The 13,009-nt window shown below is 40.3% G+C and overlaps 1 protein-coding gene across 5 annotated transcripts in view; it reads left to right on the forward strand.

Moving 5' to 3' along the window:
- Positions 1–13,009, forward strand: part of CDYL (chromodomain Y like) — a 103,976-nt gene that overhangs the window by 76,537 nt on the left and 14,430 nt on the right. Inside the window, exon 2 of one of the 5 annotated variants that reach the window (XM_048938473.1) lies at positions 4,719–4,763. The exons of the other annotated variants lie outside the window; for them this stretch is intronic. The gene's annotated coding sequence lies outside the window, so the exon portion shown is untranslated. The remainder of the gene's footprint in view (positions 1–4,718; positions 4,764–13,009) is intronic. 5 annotated transcript variants of the gene reach the window in all.

The following is a 13,009-nucleotide window of genomic DNA, read 5'->3' on the forward strand; positions in this document are numbered from 1 at the left end:
GGGAATTATGTGGAAAAAAATGCATGAGATGTCAGGAATTCTCATGTCTTAACTCTAGCGTGGAAATGAATGAAACAGAGGCTACAAGTCTTTCACAGAATGGTTTGGGTTGGAAAGGACTTTTAAGATCAAGTTCCAACCCCCTTGCCATAGGCAGGGACACCTCCCACTAGACCAGGTTTCTTACCAAATACAGAGGAAGCACTTCCCTAAGCAAATTGGTCTCCTGAGCAAAGAAATACTATGATTCCTAGCTAGACTTGTCTAATAACTAACAACAAAAGGGGAAGGGTACTCCACAATCATTTTCATCCCTCCTCAGTAAATGCAGAGAGGTAGGGACTCCTGGTACTTGCAAATTTATGCCCATCTCTACTATTGTTTTCTCAGATATTTGTGTCTACTCCCCATTTTAGGGGAAAAGTAATTTAATTATAGCCCCCCTCTTGAAGTACCAACAATTTCAAAAGAATCAGACTGTCTTTATTTCTAGTGCTGCAACTCTGCCAAGTTTAGCACCAAGCACTGCAGAAGGTCATAATGGAGAATGGCTTCTACAGTAGGCTGTAAACTCCCTTGGGCAGTCCAAAAGGTATTGCACAAAATATATCCAATAATAGCACCTGTATTTAATTTAGATAGGATTTTGGTTTGAGTTGAAACCAAGGAAATTAGCAGATTCCCCTGATGTATGATTGGTCGTGCTCCTTACCCCTTGCAGGAAAGGAAATTCTGAGTTTTAATCTGATCATTTAGAAGTTTCCTCTTAACACAGGCTATTTTCCTCATTTTTACGTTGCAACTCTTATGAGGTTATCATTTATTGTACCCACTCACAAGGCCCAGTTTTCTGATTTTTGAAGTATTTGAAGTATTTTACGTATAATGAATAAAATGAGTGCAATATTCACCTCAGTGAGGCCATTGTGAAAATGGTGGATATAGAATGGAGGCTGGAATCCATAGGAACATTCTTACAGGGAAAAGAAAAGAGTCCAGATTCTGTGGCAGAGGTACAGATTCGTTTTGGAACTGTGGTTGTGGCTTTGCAGTCAAATACTCAGGGTGTATCCACAGAAGAGAAATTTTCTCTCCAAGGTTCATTCAAGGACACAGGCAGAGAATTCCCATTAAGACTGAAAGCAGCAGTTAACTGAGAATCCAATTGTTCCCAGGATTTGCTAATTTGTGTCTGATACCATCAGTCCAGATGGGTTTCCTTTGTCCACCTTGTTGAAAAGTAACCTATAGGTTAGGACAAAAGGCAGAAATTCTAAATAATGTTTTCACATAGGCATCCCAGCAAATAGGTCTGAAAGAAACTTCTGTTATCTAAGCCCATCCTCGTTCCATGAGACTGCTTTGCAGATCTTGGTGTTTATTCAGTCTGATGGTTTGCACTTGGGTGGAATCCATCATAGTCACTGGGAAACAACTGTAGTGTGGGCATGTGGTTAAAGAATGGGCTGGAGGGTGAAAAAGGGCAGTGGTTTCTATCTCACAGTGAGTAAGCAAAAGGAAGGAGGAAGAACCAGCAAAATGGAGGTGGGTTTTTGCTGAGCTGTTCCTGGGAGGATCATGAAACAGATCCTCCTGGACAACATGCTTGATCATTTGAGGAATGAGTCCCTTCCAACCTGGGCCATTCTGTGATTCTTGAGATGCAAATGTTGTTTTTTAGACAGTGTTGTAAGTCAGAATACAGCCTGCTTTTGTGCATGGGGTGTCAGGAGTTGGTAAAGGCTAGAGGGAAACAGTCTTAACAAGGGAGATTTCGGTGAGAATTATATTTAGTGAAAGTAATTAATATCTCTAGAGATACTTCATTTTCTTTTGAACCATGCTTGTTCGTGATAACTATAAATAAGAGAATTTGATTATACGTTCACATTAGGTTGCGCAGTAAAACAGTAAAATATACATCGTAGGTAAGTGGTAATGCGGAATTACAGTACTGAGTCATAGTCACATGTTAGTTTACGCTGGTCATGTTTTATATATGGGTGTAAGCTATTTGCTTGCTTGTGTCACGTGCCTGTCCAGGGGAACCAGCACTTGTGAGCCTATGTGATGTAAATTCTTTATGTTTTGTAGTGGCATCCTGACTGCAAGGGCAGTGGGCCTGAGCCTGTTTTCTACAGTATGGATAAACTACTCCACAGCTCCATTCTAAGCTATAGTTTGCCTTATCCTCATAGAAGTAGTTCTTAATATTTATTGTATCCTTGTAGTTGAAATATTAGAAGATTAAAAAAAAACATACTTGATATGAATTTCTTTTTAATGTTCCAAATTGTAGGGCAAGGGAGAGCATCTTGCATGGCAATTCTTCTCTCATTATTTCAATGTTATCACTTTTCTGTGCAGATAGATCAGTGGTTTATTGAAACTTATTTTGTAACTTTGGGGCTCAATTCCATAACTAAATGGCTTGTGTGAGGAAATACCTACTCTTTTCTACAATGATATCTGCCAGGCAGTAGATTTTTATTAAACTGGAAGGAAATGTGTTGCTGTTCTCACGAGATTTCCTTCTCAAATTATTCTCAGTTGTCCCATCCTCTTTTTCCACAACCCCCTTCCCTCTGCCTGGACAGCCAACATCACTTGCTGCAAGATGAGGCAGCTGAAGGAACTGATGAAGTTGAAATCCAACCCAATGCACCCCACAGAAACGTTTTGCTTGTTCGTCTTGTTAAATTAATCTGTCAGCCTTTGTGGGTTCTTCTTGGCATATCTTCCTTTGTTTCTGTCAGTTTATTATTCATTTTTTGCTACTTAGTCATAAGTTGTTATTTCTCCCCGGGTAATGAGCACACAGTGGGAAAACACTAACACTTTCTCCTGGATATTCTGCTGTAATTGAACTGTATTTAACGTTCTTCATCAGTTTGGGTTGGGATTCCATTTGTCGTAAGAGTGGGAAAGAAAAGGGAAACTGGAATTGATTTTACTTTTGGAAGCCTTTGTGAAATTGTTCAGCAAATGTATCAAGGGTGAGGTATCTGGGAGCCCTTGTGCCCTGTTTGTGAGCTGGGCACAAAGACTCATGACAAATGATTATTTCTAATTCAGTGGGCTCCGTGCAGGGTAGAAACAGAGCTGTGAAGGAAAACAAGTTTTTTTGTTTTTGCGTAAACTAGATTGATATTTAGGTACCAGTGAGTAACTCAGGATCATAGGGGAAGAGCAATTTCCATGGGTTACAATGAGACTCATAGGAGATCCTGAACTTGGTAGCTAAACTGCACGTTAATCAGTCAGCATGAAAATCCAGCCCGCAGACAGATGTGCAACAGACCTCTTTCGTCTTGTAGTAGGAGTGAACTTTGGCAGTGCAGTCAGAGCATTGGTCATCTGATCTGAGCCAGCGTATGATCATGCTGCTTCTTGCTCTTAGTCTCTTACCTGGTTTAAAAGAAACCAAGGGGGGGGAAAAAAGGAAGAAACACCCTACCACATACATTCTCTTTGAAATTTCAGTAAATGTATCATTTTGTTTAAGAATTAATGAAAAAAGTGAAACAGTCCCACTGCAGCATTTTTGTTAATTATAATGAATTGAGAGAACACCTTCAGGATAAATTCCTTTGAGATCTCAATAGCATTTTAACTGAGCTGTTGGGGAAAATATCTGTAATATCTTCTGTGATTTAGCTGTGTTTGAAAATTCATATATTGCAGTGATTAAAAATATTGATATATTCATAAATCACCAATATAGTGATGTGTAGATAACAGAATAGAAAGCTATATACAACATCTATGTGCAGAGTTAATCACTGACCTGCCGGCAAATTATTACTGGCAACATGGATATGGCAACATATTCTGAGATCAAATGAAGATGTGGTTTTGTGTAACTTGTATAACAGAAACTGTTAAGTCTTATCGTACAGTAACCCCTAAATATTAGTTCTTGCTAGGTAGAAAGCCAGAAATGAATACTAACTTCCACCTTTTGGCATCAGTTGAAACTTGATGCATGTTTAGTAATGGTATGAAACTGCAAAATATTGGTAAAATATGTGGCTGGCAATGAGGGTACTGTTGGAAGGAAACAAAATTTCTCTGCAGTATCCAGTGTGGTTCTCTTGAGCATTGCTTTGGATCCCCAGTGGCTTTTAATCAGAAGGGAATTTCTAAAACTTCACTAAGTGGAAGCAGTCTCCTATACAGAAATATACTGCAGAGATTTGAAGCTGTTTGTTTTGGGTTGGGTTTGGGTTTTGTTGGTTTGGTTTATTTTTTTTTAATATTGTAACTCAAATTATATTGATACAAATTTTATTACTCAAAGTACCTTCCAAGCTTGCCACTCTTTAAACAAACTGGTCTTAGAAGTATTTCACTTGCTATGGTACATTTCCCACTTAAAACTGCCACACTTGTATCTTTCTATTTTTCCTTTTTCTTTTTCTCCCTGTTTTATTTTTTTAATCTTTTTGCAGTAAGCAGTCTCACCATGTTCAAGACTTTTAGATCTGTAACCTGTTGTATGTACGATATAGTCACTGTAAGTCCTGTTTTCTAACGGCATGCTGGTTTCCCCACTAATATTTTAATTGACTTTGTAACTCACAGTACATCTCACTTTCTTATTTTTGGTCTAATTTTCCTTTTATCATTTAAAAATAATTTGTGTTTAGCATCTGTAACTATGAGAACTTTAGAGTTTTTTACTTTGCATTTCTAATACCGTTCTTTATCTGTTTTAGCATCTCCCTGTATTCTTCCCAGTGTTCTTTACTTCCTATTTTCTTGTAAGTATAGCATATTCTATTTTTACCCTCAGTTCCTATTGACCTGTTTAACTATGTGAAGTTAATTGAAGCTTCATCTCACTCCTGAAGAAAATAACACAATTGCTATATAAGTTCAGTTCAATTTCTACATCCTCTCCTTATGAGTGAGGTGTCTCAATGTTTGTCTAAAAAAGTGTTTAACTCAATATTTTTTTACATAACACATTTATCTAAAATTGCACAGCTTTCATCTTGGTAGAAGTTAAGTTTCAATTCTATTTGACAATACCATCATATTTCTATTTTATTTATTTTGTTCTGTTTAGAGGTCGGCATCTGCTTTGAACAGGTGCGTCCCTGTCAGGTTTTAGGAAACAACAACTCATGTAACTGCTCCAACACTTCATCTCATCTATGATAAGTTCTAAATGGTTTCCAAATCTAAAAGTTTGCTGACAGTGAAGCTAGTAATGTACTAGTCCCAGCATTTTTTTGTGTACACCATCTCTGGTTTTCTTAATAGCAATTCTTCTGCCTTTTCTGTAGTGACCACCTCTGATATTTTTGGCTTCTTAATGGGTTGTTTCCTAAGGCAAGATTCAGCATTTTAGGCTTCTGCTATATATAAGATGTTCAGTGCTCTTCGCCCATGTACCGTCTCTGAGTAAATTAAAGTCTGAGTACAGTGACAATATACAGGAGTCAACTTGTAGATTTTTTTTTAACCACGATCAAACCAGTATGACTCCTATGTAAAGATGTATTCTTAACTCTGTTTGCAAATAGTCAAGTAAACCTTGCTTTCCTGTTGCCTACTACATAAGCTACAAAAAACTCTCTGAGGCTGCTGCATACTTCAGTTGTAAGGATCGGATATGATAAAGTTTGATCTTGTTTTTGCTTCCCTTCCTCTTAGCACAGTGGATAATACTTGCCGTGTCCCACTGTCTGAGATGGATCTTAACTGGTTTGTCCTCTTCTTTTTTTTCTTTTTTTTTTCTCCCCTAAACCACGTTGTTAGTTTTTCTGGGCCACATTTATAACTTCCTAATTTCCTGAGAGTTTCTTCAACATCTCAACCACCTAATACTAGTCTTAGTTATCTTTTAGTTGCTCATTTTGTAATGGTTAGCTTTTAGTTGTTATCATTTTGTAATGGTGTTGCTGAAATGGTATGTTAAACACCATAGTGTTGTATTTCATTGCTTCCTTAGCTGTCTGTTCTATCTAGCAGTTGGTACTACTTTTTTGGACATATATAACTTCTGGAAAGGGGAAAAAAACAGTAATTTATTCAAGATTTTTACCATAGCTTTCAGGGATTGGGGCCATCTGTAACTGTGGTAATCCTGGCTTCTATACAGACATGTTCTTTAGCTTGAGGGAAACTACTTGACCAGCTCTGCACCACATTCATGAAAGCCTCAACAATGAAAGACAAGCTGATTTCTTTCTTCAGCAGCATAAAGAGAATACACCCAAAGTCTGCTCACTTACGTTTGATGCATCCTGCTGTATAGAGGCAACTCACTGTCTTCCATTCTTCCTAGCTTCTGGCTGAGATTAGAGCATTGCCCTTTCTGTTTGCTGCTTTCAGCTTTAGTTATTGTCCCGTGGCTTACCCTGGGCATGTTGTTTGGTTTCCTTATTCACCACTATACTCTCAATTTCTAAACATGATGAAAGTATGTTCTTATGATGGGTCTTTCTCCAAAACATACAGCTGTGTTCAAGATATTGGCTACCTCTGCAAATCCCCAAACCTGGAGATTCACACCATATTTCTGGGGTCAAGTTGCAGGCTGAATGATACAAATACTTCCTGTTTTCTACCACAAAGGAAGCATTACTTTTGGAGCAGCCCATGTTACGTTATGTTGGCCCGCAGATGTTTGTGGTATGTCAGTAGAGGCTGAACTTTCCTACCAACATTCCATTATGTTCTGTTGCTGTATGACAGATGGCAGCAGACAGGTAGTCTGACAAAATGGTGTCTGATATGGAAGTGTGTATGAACCAAAGGGGTATCAGTGAATGCCTCCATGCAGAGAAAAATGGCACCCACTGACATTCATTGATGCTTGCTGGATGTTTCTGGACACCAACAAGTGGAAATGAATACAGTGAGATGGTAGGTAGGTTTCAGCAGTGGTAACAGCAATGGTGGATCAGCTCCACTGGTGCAGATTTTTAGGAGCATGGTATGCAGGCTCTTGCTTATCACTGGCAAAAATGCATAGCTAATGGTGGTGACTGTTAAAAATAGTGTTCTGTAACTGAGAATTTGCTCTATCAGATAGTGTTCCTGTGCCCTTTGTATCTGTAGTAGTTTCCTTGGAAAGAAGTATGAGGCATTACTTTTGGAGCACCCTATGTAGTTGCCTAATTCCTTGAGAGGAAGAATATTGCCCAAGTCCTCCTCATGTGATCCATACGTGAGCTCCATGCCTAATGCTCTCACGAGTCTGTTACTGTTGACTTTATAGCTTCCTCTTCCTTTTTGTTTGCTTTTGGTTTCAGGTTTAAGTTTGTTTTTCTTTTAGTATAGGAAGTATAAAGAATCCATGAGTTCTCTACTTCAGAGATGTCCTCACACACCCACTGGTATTGCTAAAGACAAACACAAAATCAAATTCAGCTTGAGAACACAGGCTGCATTTACTGTTCTCCTTTCCATCATAACTTAAGCTGTTTGGGATTAATTCCTCTCAAATAACACAAAAGGACAAATTCGACAAGGCAACATGCTGTTCTGAATCATTTTTTAGTTCAGTGCTTTGGAATATTCAGCACCTGTGTATGAGATGCCTTTAATCATCCTTTATTTAATGTGGGCTTAGTTTCCCTGAATACTGGGAAAACTTGGGGTTAGGTTGCCTTTGGAACAGCTTGTGTCTTTAGATGTGGTGTAAATAACGGTTATGTGCTTTGCCTAAAGGCAGGATCTTTAACAGATCTTCTTGGCTCAAATCCTTGGTTCTTCAGTGGAGACTACTTTCCTCTGGGAACTTCTGCATAAGAAATAACCTGTTTGGCACATGTATTTCTGAATGCATGTTCATTCACAGAGTCATGGAGTATCCTGAGTTAGAAGGGGCCCACAAGGATTATTGAGCCCAGCTCTTGTCTGCACACAGGACCACCCAAAATCCAAACTGTATGTCTGAGAGCACTGTCCAAACACTCCTTGAACTCTGGCACTCGGGGCCGTGCCCACTGCCCTGTGCAGCCTGTTCCATGCCCACTGACCTCTGGTGCAGACCCTTATCCTAACCCCCAGCTGCCCTCCCCTGACGCAGCTCCATGCCGTTCCCTCGGCCCTGTCGCTGTCACACACAGCAGAGCTCAGCGCTGCCCCTTCTCTCCCCATGAGGAGCTGCAGCCACCATCAGGCCTTCCCTCAGCTCCTCTGCTCAGGGCTGAACAAACCCAGGGACCTCAGCTGCTCCTCATACACTTTGCCCTCCAGGCCTTTTCCCATCTTCCAGCCCTCCTTTGATGCTCTCTAATAATTATGACCTTACGTCCATCAGAGGACTTAAGCTATGTTGCGCACTGCCAAGACCTCTGATCTTTTCACCAATACTTTCTTTCTATTTTCCTCCCCAGTGTCTCTGCCCAGCTCTGCTTTTTACTCTGCAGCTGTTCAAGCAGCAGAAGTACTCATGGAGCTAGTAGTCATCTTGTTTTTGCACGACACCCAGCCCTGCAACACTTAAGATTTTTTTCCTGTAATGTACCCCAAGAAGTCCAATGAAGCTTCCTCCTTTATGCTTTGAGGAAAGGCTGAGTGAACTGGGTCTGTTCAGCCTTGAGAAAAGAAGACTGAGAGGGGACCTGATCCAGGTCTATAAATATCTAAGGTGTGGGGGGCAGAATGGTGAGGCCAGACTGTTTTCAGTGGTGAGTGGAGACAGGACAAGGGGAAACGGCTGGAAGCTGCAGCACAGGAAGTTCCGCACAAACATGCGCAAGAACTTCTTTACAGTGAGGTGACGGAGCACTGGAACAGGCTGCCCAGGGAGGTGGTGGAGTCTCCTTCTCTGGAGATGTTCAAGACCTGCCTGGATGCCTACCTGTGCTACCTGGTGTAGGGAACCTGCTTTGGCAGGGGGGTTGGACTCGATGATCTCTGGAGGTCCCTTCCAACCCCTACAATTCTGTGATTCTGTGATGCTTTCCCAGACAGTTATTTCTGCCAAAGTCAGTAATTTCTGATAAGGGCATACTGCTGCAGAACAAATTGTCACCCAGCGTTTTCTGGTGCAGATAACCCATAAGGTGTAAGGTCTAGCTGGCCATATTGCACAATGGCTTGCTGCTGTGTACAGGCAGGTGGCCCTTGTGCATCAAGCTAGTTCAGCCTCAGGTAAACTACTGACACTTCTTAATGAACCTGTTGGTTACTGGCCCACAGGAGGTCAAGACATCTGCTATTAATGACAGACCTCAGGCAGTGACTGGAAAGATAAACATACCTCCTTAAGGGAGATATGTAAAAACAGAAATGCTTCTTCACTGCTGGGATTGCTCACTCTAGGTCCTTTGATTTGAAAGCTGTTATTTTTCTGTAAAGCCAAATATGTATGTATCAGCGTGCTAAACCTCTGACAGTCCTCTGGCCCTCTTTGCCTGGTACATTTCTCCATCAGAAGGCCAAACGTTTATGTGAATGGTTGTGAATGGTGTTCTTGCAAACTGGTAATAAAAAGCTGCATTTATGTTAGAAGAATGAAATGTGAATACTGATGACATGTTGTTTTCAAAAAGAAGGCAAATGAAAATATTCAGCCAATGTAGTATTGCTATACTTGCCTATTCAAATATCCTTAAGTTAGCAGAATGTGCTAGGAAGTTCTGGTGTCCTTACAAGAATGATGTCATGTGTACAGAGCATGTATATATTCATGTCTATACAGGAAACTGCCTGGGATGTCTTGGCAGAATCTATTCTAAGCTAGCCTTACATTAGGGCACTCTTATTCCACATGAAGAGAGCCTTTTTTTAGATCACTTTGGGAATTGGATTAAATTGCAGTGAAGTGTTCTTAATATAGAATGTGTTCACCTCAGGAGTTACTGTGAAATAGCTGGGTATGCTTCAAGTTTTAAACCTTAGCCTATTTTGTGGTAGCTTTCCTCCTATAGATGAGCCCCGAGAGATGTCCTTACTTAACTCTCAAGTTTGAGAGCATTTTGAATGAATGCTCTGGTATCATAACCTGCAGCTCTGAGAATATTGAAGGACAAGATAGCAGAAGGCTCTTTTCATAAAATGTTCCCAGTGCTAAGTGGCCTCAAAAAGGAGTTGGTAACCTGCAAATGGCTTTTTCTCATTTGTGTTTATTCATAAGGAGTAGAAATACAAATGACTCTTTCCTTCCCTCATCAAATATTTTGCTGCATACTGCTATGACTTATGGCTGGGATTTGTTGAGTGGAGTTCTATCAGAAGGACTTGGGCATTTTTTTTCCTTTTTATTCTTTCAACCATCTTAAATAATAGCTAGAATGATGGGAATGGTCATGTTGTCTTTTCTGTTTGTCAGTAGTATTGTGACTAGATTCAATGGAAGAAAAATCACTGCAGAATGAAAGAGTAATGGAAGGGGAGAAGGGAGCGATCCTGATTTGTCTAGCTGTCAAGATAAAGGAGAAAAAGAATTTACGCATCTGATGAGTGTTTATTTCATCTGATATATATATGTATATATACATATATAAAATAAGGATGGATGGAGATGTATTTGGACAGCCTTTTGCAGTGAAGAGGAGGGCCTCCCCCCCACCTTGCTGTAACACAGCAAAAATAAAGTTTACTTAATATCTTATTCACAAAAATGCATAGCTCCTTCTCAAAGATTGTAAAATTTGATCAGACTTTAAGAGCTTTGTTGCCAGCCAGATTACATTAATAATATTATCCCTGTTTTTACAGGGGTTGCCCTAACAAATGTCAGGACTAGTGTTTTGTTGTTTACATCAAAAGTATGTAAACTTTCAATTATTTATACTTAGATGACTAAAGAAACCTTTTTAACTTGAGAACGGAGAAATGCTGTTTTCTTTCCTAATGACTGCCTGCTTTCAGAAGAGGAATTTTAGTTGCATTTTTGGTTGAAATTAAAAAATTTCTATTGATCTGCATGCTTACTCTCTGAGGAAGAAAGACATTCAAAAACAAATTGCCTAGCCTATAAACTACTAAAACGCAACCAGGAACACTGTCACATTCTAAGTGATATTGTTGTAAACTTGTAAATATATTTGCTGTAGGAAACAAAAGAAACAGAAAAATACCTACGATCAACACCAGGTTGCCATTTGACCTTCTTGTCCACAAGAGTACACTGTTGTCTCATAGTTAACCTGTTGTCCACCAGATGCTCAGGTCCTTCTCCACAGAGCTCCTTTCTAGCAGGTGGCTCACTATAATGGATTTTTCTTTTTGGAATATTCTAGGCTCATCCAAAAAATTATTTGTTCATTGAGAAGCAGTACTCTGTTTGTACATCAGCATGTGCATCCTCTTTGAAGTCAGTGCATTTCTCGAGGTTTCAGAATTCAAAGGGTTGAAAGGAACCTTTGGAGACATCAAGTCCAACCCCCCTGCAAAGACAGATTCCCCATAGTCGGTCACACAGGAAAGTGTCCAGGTAGATATTGAATATCTCCAAAGAAGGGAAGCCCACAACCTCTCTGGGCAGTCTGTTCGAGTGCTCTGTCATCCTCAAAGTAAGGAAGCTTTTTCTCATGTTCATATGAAACTTCCTGTGTTCCACTTCATATGCGTTGTCTCTGGTTCTGCCACTGGGCACAACTGAAAAGATCCTGGCCCCGTTTACTTGACTCGCATCCTTTAGATATCTTAAATAATTCCCCACTCAGCCTTCTCTTCTCCAGGCTGAGCATCCCTAGGTCTCTGGGAGATGCTCCAGGACCTTTCATAATCTTTGCAGCCCTTCACTGGATTCTCTCTATGATATTCTTGTGTTTCTTGAACTGAGTCCAGAACTGGACACAGTAGTCTGGATGAGGGCAGGGGAGGTTCATCTCTCTCAATCTGCTGGCCACGCTCTTTTTTTAATGCACTGCAGGATACCACTGACTTTCTTGGCCATAAGAGTACACTGATAGCTCATGGCTGACCTGTTGTCCACTAGGACACCCAGATCCTTTGCAGAGCTCCTTTCTAGCAGCTCTGCCCTGAATCTGTACTGATGGTCTCCACCCTGTCCAGATCTCAGAGAATTGTAACATAGCCCTTTGGTGTGTCAGCCACTCCTTTCAGCTTTGTATCATCAGTTGTAGATGCCTCATCCTTTGAGTCATTCAAGGCCAAATTGGATGGAGCCATGGGCAGCCTTATTTAGTGGTTGGCAACCCTACCCACAGCAGGGAGGCTGGAACTGGATCATCTTTAAGGTCTTTCCAGCCCAAGCCATTCTATGGTTTTTTTCTTTCATAAGTGACATGTGTCTTCTGAACACTTTGGAAGCATAGAGTAAAACAGTATTGCTGGTGAAAGGTGTAACAAATTTCATGTTCTTTTCTTCTTACAAATATTTGAAGTGACATTAAAGGAGGCTGGAACTTTTGTTTAATTCCAGAGCATAAATGCTGTAAATATGTATACCGATTTGTTTGTCTATGTGTACAGATATAGGATAGCTCTCTGCTCTTTTTGAATTTCTACAGTCCCTGCCAATGCACTGCATTTTTAAAATAATATTTGCTGTGTAATTGTGGAAGCAGAGGTGGAAAAATTACTGGAAACTGTTATACATTGTTTGCATTGCAGAATCACTGTCTGGGGTTGGTGTCGCATGGTGTGAAATGTTTGGTGTAGTGCAGCTTTTACATTATGGCTTGCTAGTACCTATGAATGTTTTGCCAGAAGTCCCTTTTTGTGTGCAAAAAGGGAGCATGGGGCAACCTACACAGGTCATTTGGCACAAAGCCTCGTGGACTGTCTGCCCAGAGAATCCAAAACAGCACAAGTATGGAAAGGATTTTATTTCCCAAAATCACAGAATTGCAGAGGTTGGAAGGGTCCTCAAGAGATCATCAAGTCCAACCCTCCTCCTAAAGTGCATTCCCTACAGTAGGTCAGGTAGGTAGGTGTCCAGATGGATCCTGAGTATCTCCGTAGAAAGAGACTCTGGGCAGCCTGTTAGAATGTTCTGTCACCCTTATCATAAAGAAGTTCTTTCATTTGTTTCTATGGGACTTCCTGTGTTTGAGTTTTAGACAATTCCTCTTTG

This window comes from Lagopus muta, chromosome 3, assembly GCF_023343835.1.
Source record: "Lagopus muta isolate bLagMut1 chromosome 3, bLagMut1 primary, whole genome shotgun sequence".
Taxonomy (NCBI): domain Eukaryota; kingdom Metazoa; phylum Chordata; class Aves; order Galliformes; family Phasianidae; genus Lagopus; species Lagopus muta.